Genomic DNA, 13,916 nt, shown 5'->3' with positions numbered 1-13,916 from the left:
GCAGTGGTGACAACAAGTGAACTGCACTAGTTTGCTGTGTGGGATGCTCAGATTGCATCCTCTCCAAGAATGGAAATAAAAACACTTACAATTTTCAATTTTTCTGTTCAACATTGCATACAAAAGACATTTTAAAGATTTAAAATATTTATACATTGATATGATGCATAACACAATACTATATTTTGACTAATATTGTGTTCAGCTGTTAAATTCTCTAAATTGAATTTGATATAAAACATTTATGGACCTGTCTACCTGTCTCTTCAATCAGTTTCAGGACAGAAAAATCTACATACACATGGACACTAGACATCGTGCATTCCATACCTAGTATATAGTATTGAAAATGACATGTATAATGGAAGTTGATGTGCCTCTCTAGTGTTCAAATCTGAGAAAGGCTTAGATGAAAAAAAAACAAAACAACAAAAACAACTCTAAAACAAGATAAAAGAAAGTATATAAACACACAAATCTGACAAATATTGATGTACATGAAGCTGATAGATTAGAGGAATATGTGTTTGCACGCATGTTACAATAAATCAAGAAAAAATAAAAAGTGAATAAACTGGATTTTTTGATTGATTATTGGTTCCCAATTGTTTGACAGTTTCAATATTAACAAAGTCAGTGTGTATTTTTGTATCAATTAAATTTCTCATCGACCAGAATTTCCTAAAAACAATTGTACTGCAACACCTAAGCATGATTCCTATTATGCATCTTGCCCTTTACTGCAGAAATTAGAAAATTCTACCTTGTAGATGCTTTCAAAATGTTGTATATAATAATTTCTCCAGTATTAAAAAAAAACAAGGTAAGATGGAAAAATATTTAAATAAGGGTATTATTTTAGCTTTTTAGATGCTTTGGGAAGAATACCAGTGTCTATGGATCTGCTAAAGATATGAATAAGGGGTTCTAAAATATATTCATCCACTTCCTTAATTTTTAAACTACTAATTTCATCATGGCCAACTAAACTGTTTTTAAAGGCTGGGCTTAGACAAGAAAAGCACTATTTAGGATTAGAGAAAGATCTGGTTATGTTAAAATTTTACTAAAGACTTTAATTTTTGTCTGTTAAACCAGACCATAATTTTTTCCTGGTCCTAATCCACTGACTAGCGTGTCTGAACCCAACTTTGAAAACTTCAATAATATTGTTATTAATAATATTGTTAATAATAATAATAGAGAAATAAATCTGAACATTACTGCAAGATTGGATAATTTTGCTGAAAGGAAAATGGGATGTCATAGATGAGATATTTTTTTGTGTCTGTTCTTAAGTATCAACATATTTGGAATTTGTCAGTTATGCTAAATGTGAACATTTGGCCATTATATTTACAGAACATATAATTGTATTTTTAATTATATTCACTACAAAAGAGATTTCAGTTTAGTTGTATAGAAGCATGGTATTTACAATACTGGCTTGATGGATTCTTGTAGTTTACACCAAATCCTTAAATCAAGCAGTTGAAATTGTGGACATATTTTTCCATTGAAGTCTCAGTTTTAGTGCTCTTACCTTACAGGACTGGAACAAGCTTCACTCTTCTAGTCTATTGTACATCTTGTGACTCGCTTCTCTTCTGCATTCTTGTAGACCATTCATGTACACCACATGATTGAGTTAATGTCGCCCTCCTGTCAGCATGAAAAGGTCTTGTCATTCTCTTTAGACCTCTCTCAATAACAAGAGCTCGCTGCATGCTTTGTATGTGTGTGTGTGTGTGTGTGTGTGTGTGTGTGTGTCTGTCTGTATGTGTCTGTATATGTGTGTGTGTCTGTCTGTGTGTGTACTCTAGAGACTGCCAGGCATCAAAATCTTAGTAGGTCAGAGTTTGTGTGATACGGGCAGCAGTAATCATTTTATAGTTAAAGTCACTTTTGTTATTACAGTGAATGTGGTATCTGATAACCTAATGTCTTGGATGGACTGCTGTGATTAACATATTTTTATGATAAGTAAAATAATAAGAAGCATTTCTTCCACTTTTCTCGCCTTATTTGGGTGGTTGATTAGACAGATAGTGGGAAAATGCAGCCAGAGATCTCAAATGAGGGTCTGCTTTCTTTGAATTATTAGGCCTGATGCTGTTGTTATCCAAGTTTGTTATGCCATTACCACCCTCACTCAACATCCTTTGATTCTCCAGGGTGTTGACAGCTTGCCCTCTCCTTTCCTGTGCAGGAAGCAGCCAGTATATAAGCACAGGGCTGCAAGGATGAGGTAAAACTGAACAGCTCTCCATCCATAATTAATCCACCTTGATTGCATTTCCTAATCCAGTTTTGATGTGGTTCCCCCACAGCACACACTTGGCTCTGTGTGTTTGCTTAGACTTGCTAAGTAGAAACCATGAGCTTTCAAGACTTTTTTTTAAAGGGTTCACGACTTTTACAATCCTTTCTGATGTAATGGCAGTACTTTCAACATCATCTTAAAAATCTACCTATTATTTATCAGCCATTGAACATGTTTAAGCATTGTGCTTCTTTCAAACTATAAATCCATTAGGTTTATTAAGGTATGCTTAATTTGCAACTTTTGAAGGCTCATCATATTTGAATTTTTATATTTTCATGAAAAGTTGTATGTAGTACTGAAATTCGGTCTGTTTCAGACAGTACTTCACGATATACATTCAGCATGATTGAATAGTCATATAGTGAGCTAGAATTCACTTTAATGGTTTCTGAAAAATATCTTACGTCTTTGTGATGTTTGATTCTTTGGATTTACTCTTTTTATCATGCTTCAGCTTATGTAGACAAAAACTTGAAATTTACATTGTATCAGTTGGACTTTCTTAATCTTTATTTTAAACTTTGGAGATGACATATGATGACATGTAGTAACATTTGGATCTCGTTCAGCTCTTTCCTATTGAACAAAATATGTATACAGAGCATTCAGTGCTTGGTAGAACCATTTAAGTTCTCTTTTATCATTAAGTTGTATATTTATTAATTTTTAAGTTTAACAGCTTTTGAACAAATAACCAACAATAATGAACAGTTAAATGCAATGCACTACATAAAATGCATAAAAACTAAGGTAATCTGACTTGAACAATAAATTAATTTTGTATGAAAATAATTTTAATCATAGGAGCCATGGCCATATGTTCAAGGAGATTTTTGATGAGCTTATTTGACATTAAACAACATTATTAATAAAAAGTTGATTATCTCACTTACTACTAGACAACCATGTACATACTGTATTTCATAGATCATAAACAATTTTTGTAAACTTGTGTTTTATAGTACTATTTAAATTACAAATACATACTGAAAATGAATAATTAAAATCTCATTATGGTAAGAAGAACAACACAATAACACTGTCTGGGCTGTAAGGCGTTGGGGATCACGCAGCTCTCAATGCTTCTACAGCAGGTGCTTACGGAGGAGGTGATAGATTACCTCACTCTTTGCTATCTTCATCCTACTCCTTTCTTTTTGCCCTCTCCCCCTATTCTTCCTGCTGCTGCTGCTGCTGCTGCTGTTCTTTAGGGAAATGAATGGGCCTCCTGTTTGGTGCATCCGCATCTCACTCTGTCAAACTCGGTGCATCTGGTGTGAAGGGTTAGTGCGCATGTCTGTACGTGCATCCATAGATTGGGCTATGGGATTTTTTATGTGTGTATATGTTTGTTTGTGGGGGAGTGTTTGGCCAGGTCATTTTGTACTCTGCATGCAGGCTTGGAGCAGACTGATAAGCTGTTTGCAAAAACTGGCAATTAAAAGTTGATCAGGCTGTCAATTCAAATGGAATGAAATGGAACCAGAAAGTAATTAAAAGGATGGCATGAAAATGACAACAATTATATCTCTTAGCTTCCCATTAGCGATGCACAGAGGAATTTAATTAGTTTAGGAGCTCATATAGTGACTCATACAGTAAACCCACAATAACACATAATGGCAGCCAACACACACACACACACACACAGACATACAAATAATAAAATAAAATTGTTGCTTCTTGTGGATCCACATAAACTGACTATAATCTCAGTTTCACTAATAAACCTACAGGGTTTAAAAGGAGGTCAATTGATTTGGACAACGCTGGTGTTTCGTTATTACTGTTGAATCATTGGCACAATCTATGTGGCTCCAATTAGTGTGCTTTAAGTGGCTGGTGCATTGGTGGAATATTCCCAGTCCTCCCAGTTTGCCCATATGGCCGTAGGCTGTGTATTCGCTGTGTTAATGAGCCTGTCAGTTTCTGTCCCACTAAGCATCGGCCCAAGGGGGATTGATGGGCATCTTCTTATGCACACAGTACTGCTAAGAATCCCTGCTTACACTTTATATACAAAATATTCAGGGTCTTTTTCTTCTTAAATACAGCCAGAGGTAACTCATCACCCGGGTATCGTCATAGTCCAGAAAATGTGTAGAATTGCAGAGTCCTGCTGGAGCAGCTGGATTTTAGAGATTGGTTCTGCCCCAGACTGAAACAGCTGCTCTCATTAGAAACTTTATTTAACCCTGCTGCTGAAAGGTTGGCCACAGATGTCTATGGGCCTACATTAGCCAGATGGGCTCTGCTGAGTTTTCAATCCACCTTTTAAATGCTGGGGCCTTGCTTTATACAGAGTAATGCTTTTGGGTTGGGTGTAGCCAGGATCATTCAGCTGCAATGATGGGGATTGATTTGCAGTAAAGCAGCAAGTTAGTCGTCATAAGTGGGCAATGTTTTCGTACTGGTTTCAGAGATGATTGTAATGAAAAACAAACCCTAGCAGAGACATGACCAACTCCACCGTCACCAACAACCTACTTTAAAGAAAAAGTGCAATTTATTAAGACTTGTAATTCGAGGAGGCCCTTGTGGCTTAGAATTTAGAGCAGCAACCATGAAACATACTCACAATTTTCTGTCACAGCTCTTTACTGTTTGAGCCAAGCCAATTATCGCTTTCATTTCTTGACTACTCGTACAACACGTTGTAGTGACGTGTACATATACCACGAACTATTGCTTTAAACTAATAAAACAACTCAAAAAAAAAAAAAAAAAGTTGATCTTAATATTGGTGCAATTGGTACTAATAGCACAATACAGCTGTCAGAAACGGATTCAAATACCTACAGAGAAGGCTTATTATTTTTTGTTTTTAGTGATTGTGACTTAGGTTTTATGTTGTTGTCTTTTTTTTTTGCAAAAGTCCTGCTGCCGTAGAACAACGTATGACACATAATTTTTCGTAATTTAGGCTTGCAATGACTGTTGACACTTTAAAGTTTACACTTATAAAGAATGATCTCTCCTCAAATAACTAAAAAAGATGAAGGAATAAATGCAGCATTTCTTTTTATTATAGTTAGTAGTCAAAATATATGCTGATGAATTTCCTTTTTTTTATATGTTTAATAAAAACTGCAAATAGAGTGCCCCACTTCCCTGCATCATGTAAAAAGAGCAGCTTAGAGCGATGAAAAGCTGTACTGAATTAGTACAGTTGTACCCTGATGTTCTCTGGCTGTTGAAAACCTCACTGACTTTCTCAAAGAAGGGTTTGTCCTATATGTTAACAGCTGCATAATACCCACCATAGTACAGTAACTACCTTCCCACAACACTGACATCATGCCCTCGAGACAAGTTTTGGCAGGCACAGCTGGATCTCCAATTGGAAGATGTGTGTGAATACATTAACATAACAATGAAGCCAGAGAGGTTTTTAAGGAGTGGATAAAAAGCACTGAAGATTTCCAAAGATCATTAAATGATGGCAACATTCTATTTACAACATGTGTGCTTTACCTCAAGGTGAATACTGGGGCAAGCATATATTTGCATGAATTAGCATGTTTAAGGAGTGTTGGGGACACTGGCTTTTCATTACAAACAGACAAAGTCGATAAATCAAATTGAGGACCAGCCTAAACCTGGCCTATGGGGAAGTAATTGGGTAGACTGGAGGAGACTGGAATAACCATCCCCATCCACAGAAATAAGCCTGCAGTCATTATAGAGAGAATATACTTCAATAACATTAATCTTTTACTTGTTTCATTTTATGTTTTAACCTGTACAGCATTTTGGGAAACTTTGTTGTTTTAAATAGCTTAACAAATAAAGTTACATTTACAGTTGTTTAGTCATAGATAGGCCTGGATTTAGTGGCAGCAGTTAGGGCTTGTTGATAAAATGATAACTATTTCAAAATAACTTCCTTCAGCGAAAACATTCAGACGGACACAGCTGAAGGCCCTGAAGACAACGACAATGCTAAAAAGAAATGTAGTGGGCAGCTCTTCCAGCTAATTAAAGTCCAACTGACTAGTTGCCTGCACTGCAAACTGCATTGTACAAAGACAGGTAATACCCTTAAAATTTTTACCATCTGAAGCAGTATCATCATATAGAGCACGTGCAACGCAAGACTTAACAGTCCTAGACATAAGGCACCTGCTTTGTGTTTTGTTTTTGTTACTTTTGTTCAGTTTATGTTGTCTTCATCCAAATTGTGTTGTGTGCTTTTTTGAGGTGAAGAGCAGAAGTGAACACGAATGTGGATCCCTCTATCTCTCCATCTCTCTATTCAGTTCCATTTTATTAGAATAGTGCCAAATCACAACAGATGTCATCTCAAGGCACTTTACAGTGTTAACGGTTTAAGACCTATCAAAATATTACTGCATACAAAATGATATAGAAAATCCAACAACTCCACTTGAGCAAGCAGAGGTGGAGAGGAGCAAGGAGAGGAAAAACTACCTTTAACGGAAAAAACCTCCAGCGGGACCAGGGTGGGCGTCCATCTGCCTAGACCTGTTGGTGTGAGTGGAAATGGGAAAGAGAAAAGAACAGCAGGCAACAAAAACCACAAGCAACAACAAGCAGGAAAACACTGGGCATGTTGGTAGGAGTAGTAACTGCACTCTGGAAATATACAGCTGCAAGGCCGAGAATACCTGCAAAAAGTACAGAGAGAGGGAGACGGAGAGGAGGAAACACAACTACAGGAGAGAGAAGACACAAAGTTAATGACATGCACTGGTGACATTTGAATTTATAGAGGAGAAGAGCTAAGTGTTTTAGTAGAGGTCCCCCAGCAGACAAATCTACAGCAGCATAACTAAGAGATGGTTCAGAGTCACCTGATCCATCTCTAACTATAAGCTTTATAAAAAAGGAAAGTTTTAAGTCTAGTCTTAAATGTGGAGAGGGTGTCTGCCTCCAGAACCTGAACTGGGAGCTGGTTCCACAGGAGAGGGGCTTGGTAGCTAAAGGCTCTGCCTCCCATTCTACATCTGGAAACTCTAGGAACCACAAGTAGACCTGCACCTGGAAAATATGGAACCATGGGTTTAGCTCTGCTTTATACTGTATGTGAGGAGAAGGACTTTAAAATCTATTAGTACAGAGTAGAGAGAATCTAATGTCAGAGTCAGAACATTTTGGATTAATTGGAGGTTTTTAAGCTGTTATTGGGACATAAATACAGCTGGGTATCATCTGCATAGCAATGGAAATTGATAGTGTTTCCTGATAATAATGCCTAAGGGGAACATATACAGTGGCAAGAAAAAGTATTTAACCCTTTGGAATATTATGGTTTTCTGCATTAATTTATAAAATCTGATCTGGATGTGATCTAAGTCAAGAGTATTAACAAATATAATGTGCCTAAAATTATAACATAAAAAATGTTGAACTTTAATGACTCGAACAACCATAAAACCCTCATAGTAATAGTAGGAAAAGTATGTGAACCCTTGGAATTAATAAGTGGTTGACCCTCACCCCCACCATAGCCCATTCTTCCAGGCAGAACTGCTTTAGCTCTGTTATATTCTTTGGAAGTCTTGTGTGTGGCTCTCTTCAAGTTGTTTTGTAGCATCTCTATTGAGTTAAGGTCTGGGCTCCACCTTAGCAACTCCAAAAGGCGGATTTTGTTTTTCTTAAGCCATTTTTATATGGGCTTGCTTCAGTGTTTTCATTGTACTGTTGCATCACCTTACTTCTACATAGTGACATTCTTACAATATGCTGAAAACCTTTTTGAGACACTTGGGAATTTAATTTCCCCTTCTCCATCACTACATGCTGGCCAGGCCCTCATGCATCACATCATACCCTCTGGTGACAAATTAGTACCTAAAAAGGGAGCTTCTTCAATAGTATGGAAGTTTTTATTAGGTAGATTTCTATGAGCATAGCAAAAGGCTACAGTTGGCTGAATGAGGGAGAGATCATTATGGAGCTATACCACATATTTATGTTTATTCCAACTGAAAATAAAAACTAACAAAAGTGTCTAATAGGAATCTAAATAAAATAAAAAATTTAATTGCTTTCCCCTCTGGGTTTCATGTATTCAGACAGTTCACACTGTGCATCAACTTTTATTTTCTGCAGTGCATGTAAACTTCATTAATGGACTAATAATCTGTCTTTTTAAATTCATGTCAATGCAGTCTTAGCAGAGGAGAACAGCCTTGCTGCTTTAGCATCACCAACATTACATTAGTATTGGGAGAGCCATCATTACCCAAAATGCTGTATAGAAGCAGGTATTTTGAAACAAGTTGTTCTCCTTGTTCCACCAGAGTTGACTGAAGTCTTGCAGCAGTCAGTGTTGCTGAGCTGCTTTCTCGTTAGCCCCAGAGTTTGCTGCTCCAACGTTATTCCGTTTGTTATGGTGAACAGAGTATTCAAAAAACCCTTCAAATTGTCAAAGACATGAATATCTTTCAATGACCACATTTTAGTTACTTGTTTTTTCACAGTCACTCTCTCTTGCTCACTCACAGACCCTATGTCTCTGTCTCGGGGTAGATGGAGAGATGTGTAAACATAGATGGCAATAAATCAATCTAGACATGATGTTGGATAAAAGCAGACAACCCTGATTTAATAATAGACAAATGTAGACAATGCCACATTCAAGCATAATGAAGTAGTTAATATGTTAAAAATGTTAAAAGTAAATGTTAAAAGGTGTAGCTGTCTTAAATCTATTGTATGTCCTATGTCTTTCAAACAAAATGACAAAACCAGAACTATGTGATCAGTGTAAGTTATTTAAACCTTACACTGTAAAGTGCCTAAAGATGACCTTTTTTGGGATTTGGTACTATATAAATAAACTGAATTGGAAATTGAACTGAATCACAGAGAAACGGACAACGCATCAGTTACCACTGTGGATTTTGGTGCATCATGCAAGCTCAACTCACCAAAAATGGCAGCAGAGTGCCTTATCAGAATAAACTTTTTACTTGTTTTTTCTTGACCAATACACTTAGCTTGTCATCAGATGTAAACAGATCTCAAATGTTTTTCCTCTACATGGTTCCGCTTTGGTTTCGTCACTTTGGTTTGGTTTGGAATGATGAAAAAATAGCAATAATCATAAATAAAATGATAATAATTGGTTTCCTATCCTCTTCGAACCATTATTATAGTAGTTTTGGCTTGGAAGCCAAGTAATACAGCTGCATATCTGGAGGACTTCCTCATTATGTTGGTTGATTTAAATTGTTGGAACTTTGTCATTACACAGGAACTTTCTAACTACTACTAACATATTGTATTTATTTTAAAAGGAGTACAGGATGTTGATTGACAGCACCTTAAATTAGTACATAGGTCTAGGCAGTCCATTCATTCAGACTAATGGGTAAGATGGTCTTTCTCAGTTTTTTTCCATCAGAGGTACATAATTAAGTTTGTGTAAATTGTCAAGATTGATGCAGTACTTTGTTTTGAACTGCAAAAATCTGCTGCTTGTCATAGTGACGGCACGTGAAACAGCATTGAAATCCTGTTCAACTGCAGACAGCGCAAAAACAATGGTGGACATCGAAGAAATGTTGTTCTTATTTCTTGGTATGTTGATTTTTGTTACAGCGGGAGACAAACTTTGTTTCAGGAGAGACTCAAGGCAGCAAGATGAACGATTGCTAATAAAAATTAGTGTATGGGAAATATCCAGACCACAAGATGACAGTGGTTGTGGTAGTGATGCTTCTCTCTGAACAATCAGTAGCCTGCAGTTTTTTCACATCACCTTTTGATATCACCTCAGCTCACGTGGAAGCTCAACAGAGTCGATACCAAAAAAAAAAGAACATTGTTGTCATGGCGCATCATGTAATGAGAGCCTATTATATTGGAGGAAAGCTTTGCTGCTGTAAAAGCTTATGTTAAACGCAACAGAAAATAAAATCGGACCTTTCAACATTAGCCACTTGGCAAACTTTTTGACTGTAGCACTTAAATTGTTCTCTGAGAGACAGAGTACCTGTCTGAATACTGAAAATAAAATATAATTTGCTGTTCTACTGTGAGCATTCTGTTTTTTTTGTTAGGGATAATTAAAACTGATGAATAATCAATGAAGTTACGGCTGCTGTGAGCAGCTCACAGCAACTATGACTTAGATGATCTCACTGCTGCATAATAATACAGGTATTTAATAAACTAATCGAAAAAGAGTCCAACAAACAGCTGTAAGAGGAGAAATTATTGCTGAGCTTCATTAATCTCACATATTTAAGACTCTGTCGTAGTCATTGTAACAGTCGTATTTTAAGGACATTCTGATGTGTTATTTATACTACTAGAGATTATTAGACAGAGGCTGACACTGATAGCTGGTCAGCAGGTCAGATGACGTTTACTGTCCACTGAGCATTTTGGATTTTGAATTTCTCTGCCTCTGCACTAAACACAAACTAATTAGGTCGTTTGATACTGACTGTAAAAGCTACTCTTTTCATTCTGTGATGTTACAGATGTACTTTTGTGAAATTGGGTCCCCAAGATACAGTTTTTCATTTCTATGGGTGGTGTGTGTCTTTCCACGATCTCAGGTCCTGTACCAGTGGCCTAGGAGTTTGATGATTCTGTGCAGTATCTGAGCTGTGTCTAGCACTGCGCTCTTCTCAACAGACTGTTCAGATTTTCTTCCAAGGATCTGTTGGAGCCACTTTTGCACCTTAGCAGTCACAGCCTCGAGTGCTGTATATGGTGGTGGAGCTGTTGTCTTAGCATGGGTATCAGATGACGATCAACATCAATCTTTTTACTAAGCATAAACTTTCAAGGTTTTGTCTCTAGCAAATGATGAGTTGGTCAGTGCAGTGCAAGCAGTGGGACCTGCTGGTAATCAGCAGACTTAAACAACACAAAACAGCTAAATCATATTTATACATCAGTGCTTGTACCAAGTTATTCATTTGACGGCCCCAAGCCAAATTTTGCACCTAGCTGACACCACAGCCGCTCACTCTTCACTCCTTCCGACTTAAGTGGACTCTAATAAAGTTGCTCTTTGATGCATTAATAACCTCTTCCTCCTACTGGGCTGCGGGGCCAACTTCCGAACAGCACCTCACATATCCTTGCCTGACATGCACTCTTTAATTATTTCTTTCTATGAGTGTTGGAGCGAAACGAGAGGAAGAGGAAAGTGATGACATACTTCTAATGAATGGTTGAATAAATAATACTGCTGTCTAAGCTTAAGGCTTCCAGAACCAACCATAGTGGGAGAAAGGTGGAACGATGAAGCTGAGACAGGGTAAAATGATGGAGAAAAGGGAAAAAATAGATACAGGTTAGAGATTACACCTGGAACTACAGTCACCTCTGTTGAATAAAATTTCACCACATCATTAGTTTTTGAAATTTGCGGTTACTTGGCTTTCTTCTCAGTGGCATCCCTGCTGAGCTTAATCCATTTCTGTCCATCAGGATTACACGTTATCAAACCATCGCACTGTAAACCTGCATGGCAGGAGATGTTTAAATCCATGGGTTTATATTCAAGTCAACAGAAATCCGTAAACTGAAGTAGCAAGACAAACTAATGGGAGCTGATTTTTCAAATCCACATTCATGTTGTACAGACTGCTTCTGTTTTTCCACTGTGGAAAAAGCAGTTATGTCATTCTGCCACTCACTGTCACAGGCCACTACTACACCAGAAAGGTTATGTAATTATTATTAAAAGTGATTATGAAATGTGATTGTCTTTTCATAAAAATATGAAAAAGGAAGCTCCTTGTCATTCTCAGCTGCCATTTTTGCATTTTCTATCCATCATCCATGACATGAACAGATGTGATGTCTTTTAAATGTGTTTCTTTGATTGTGCACATAGTGTTCGTGAAGGAAATAATTCACCTGTGCAGCAGCTGCATAGTGTCACTCTCTTTTATGTATACAGTGCTTTAGTGTGTTTCTACCTGTGCACTTGTGTGTGTGCAGGGCACCAACTGTCCTTCACAGTGGCCATTTCTCTACTTATCAGAGGCAGTTTGACATTGAGGGCCATCAACCGCACTCTGTTTCCATAGTGAAGGCAGACATGGGACAGTGTGAGTGACAGCTGCTCCTACCACAGACATTTTCTCTTCCTTGGTGCTTCTTGATGATTCACTTTCTGTGCAGTCGCCTTGTATGCAGAGACTCAGTTACTGACACACACTGTAACTGGTCAGCTGTCTACATTTCATGTCAGCACACTGGGCAGATTATCTTCAGCTACAGAATTATTCATTACAAATGAATCTGACAAAAGGAGACAGCATCCATCTCTATTTAATGCCTCCTAGAACACTTGATTTTTCACTCTTTTGGAAGACTTTTTCAGTATTCAGTTAATTATAGTTTGTGTCACATGGTAATATAGAACATGGTCTTGCCTAAGTACACCTACTGGAGTTGGGCCACAGCCGGGATTCGAACACCAGTCTCCTGCACGGGGGGTAGTTAATCACTATGCTATCCACATACTTTAATAATCCTAAAAGGGAAACTGTGGCGTTGCAGTTGCCCTTACACAGACAAACATACATACAAAAGCGAAGAGAATAGGAACAGTACAGGAAAAACATACACATCTAAAAGAACAAAATAGTAACAGAATTGCTAGTAGAGTCTGCTCTGTCCCCTACTGTAAACAGCCCAGTCCAGTCTGTTGTCAAGGTGAACTCCTAGGTATTTGTACCCCTCCACCACCTCTATTTCCTCTCCCAAAATAGAGACAGTGTTGAAACTGTCTCTGTTCGTCCACAACCATCTCGTTGGTCGCATGTTTAGGGTCAGGTGACCAATGCAGCACTGAAGTGACTCATACCTTTCCACAGTCTACAGATATGTATGTAATGTGACATATAATGTCTGTTAAATAGTGAGTTATGTGACCTAATGAATGTAAATTGATTTGATTTATGTTTGTTTTAATTGTAGAAAACTGTGTAGATTACTGTCATTTAAAAGGTGACGGACATTTACAGTCAGTTTTTGCAGAAACTTGCTGTAAAACAACATTTGCTATTTACCTGTAATTTAACTGCAACTATTTGCCACAGTTGCTGCTAGACCTTTTTTTACAGTGTAGTTTTAATAAAGAAAAATATTAATCTTATGTTGTTTTGTAGAATCCCCTTAGCTAATTTTTTTCATGTAATGGCACAAATCATGCCATGAAGTCCAGTAAACTTTCTGCAAATAAAATTCAACAGTGAAAATACATTTTTAATGGATTGAGTGTTTCCAGGAGCTCAGTTACTTAAATAAATAAAGAAATTGTAGAAGTTTGGAGCAATTAAGATTTTCCTGACACTTGGGCGACACTTGACTTTTCAATACAATAGTGACCTGGTGCAAACATCAAGACAATACTGTCTCTGACTGTCCTTGACTAGCCCAGTAAAGGCTCAGACTTAAGCCCCATAGAACATCAGCGAAGAGATGGGAAGATGGCAGTTGACTTTGCCTCAAGTATGCCAATATTATGTCTGGTGTTTGAGCCAGCCATAGCAATTGTAAAGACTTTACTCCAGAAGACTCAAAGATGTATTTGCTACTAAAAGGTTCTCCAAAGGACTGAATGAAGATTCTAAAAACTTCAGTAAATTAC

General features: G+C 37.3%; 1 protein-coding gene across 2 annotated transcripts in view; it reads left to right on the top strand.

The window, feature by feature from the left end:
* ascc3 (activating signal cointegrator 1 complex subunit 3) overlaps nt 1-13,916 on the top strand; it is a 110,734-nt gene that overhangs the window by 33,381 nt on the left and 63,437 nt on the right. The gene's annotated exons all lie outside the window — the stretch shown is intronic.

Source organism: Anabas testudineus, chromosome 16 (assembly GCF_900324465.2).
Source record: "Anabas testudineus chromosome 16, fAnaTes1.2, whole genome shotgun sequence".
Taxonomy (NCBI): Eukaryota; Metazoa; Chordata; class Actinopteri; order Anabantiformes; family Anabantidae; genus Anabas; species Anabas testudineus.
The sequence above is the reverse complement of the archived record's forward strand: the minus strand, read 5'-3'. Positions and strand labels throughout refer to the sequence as shown.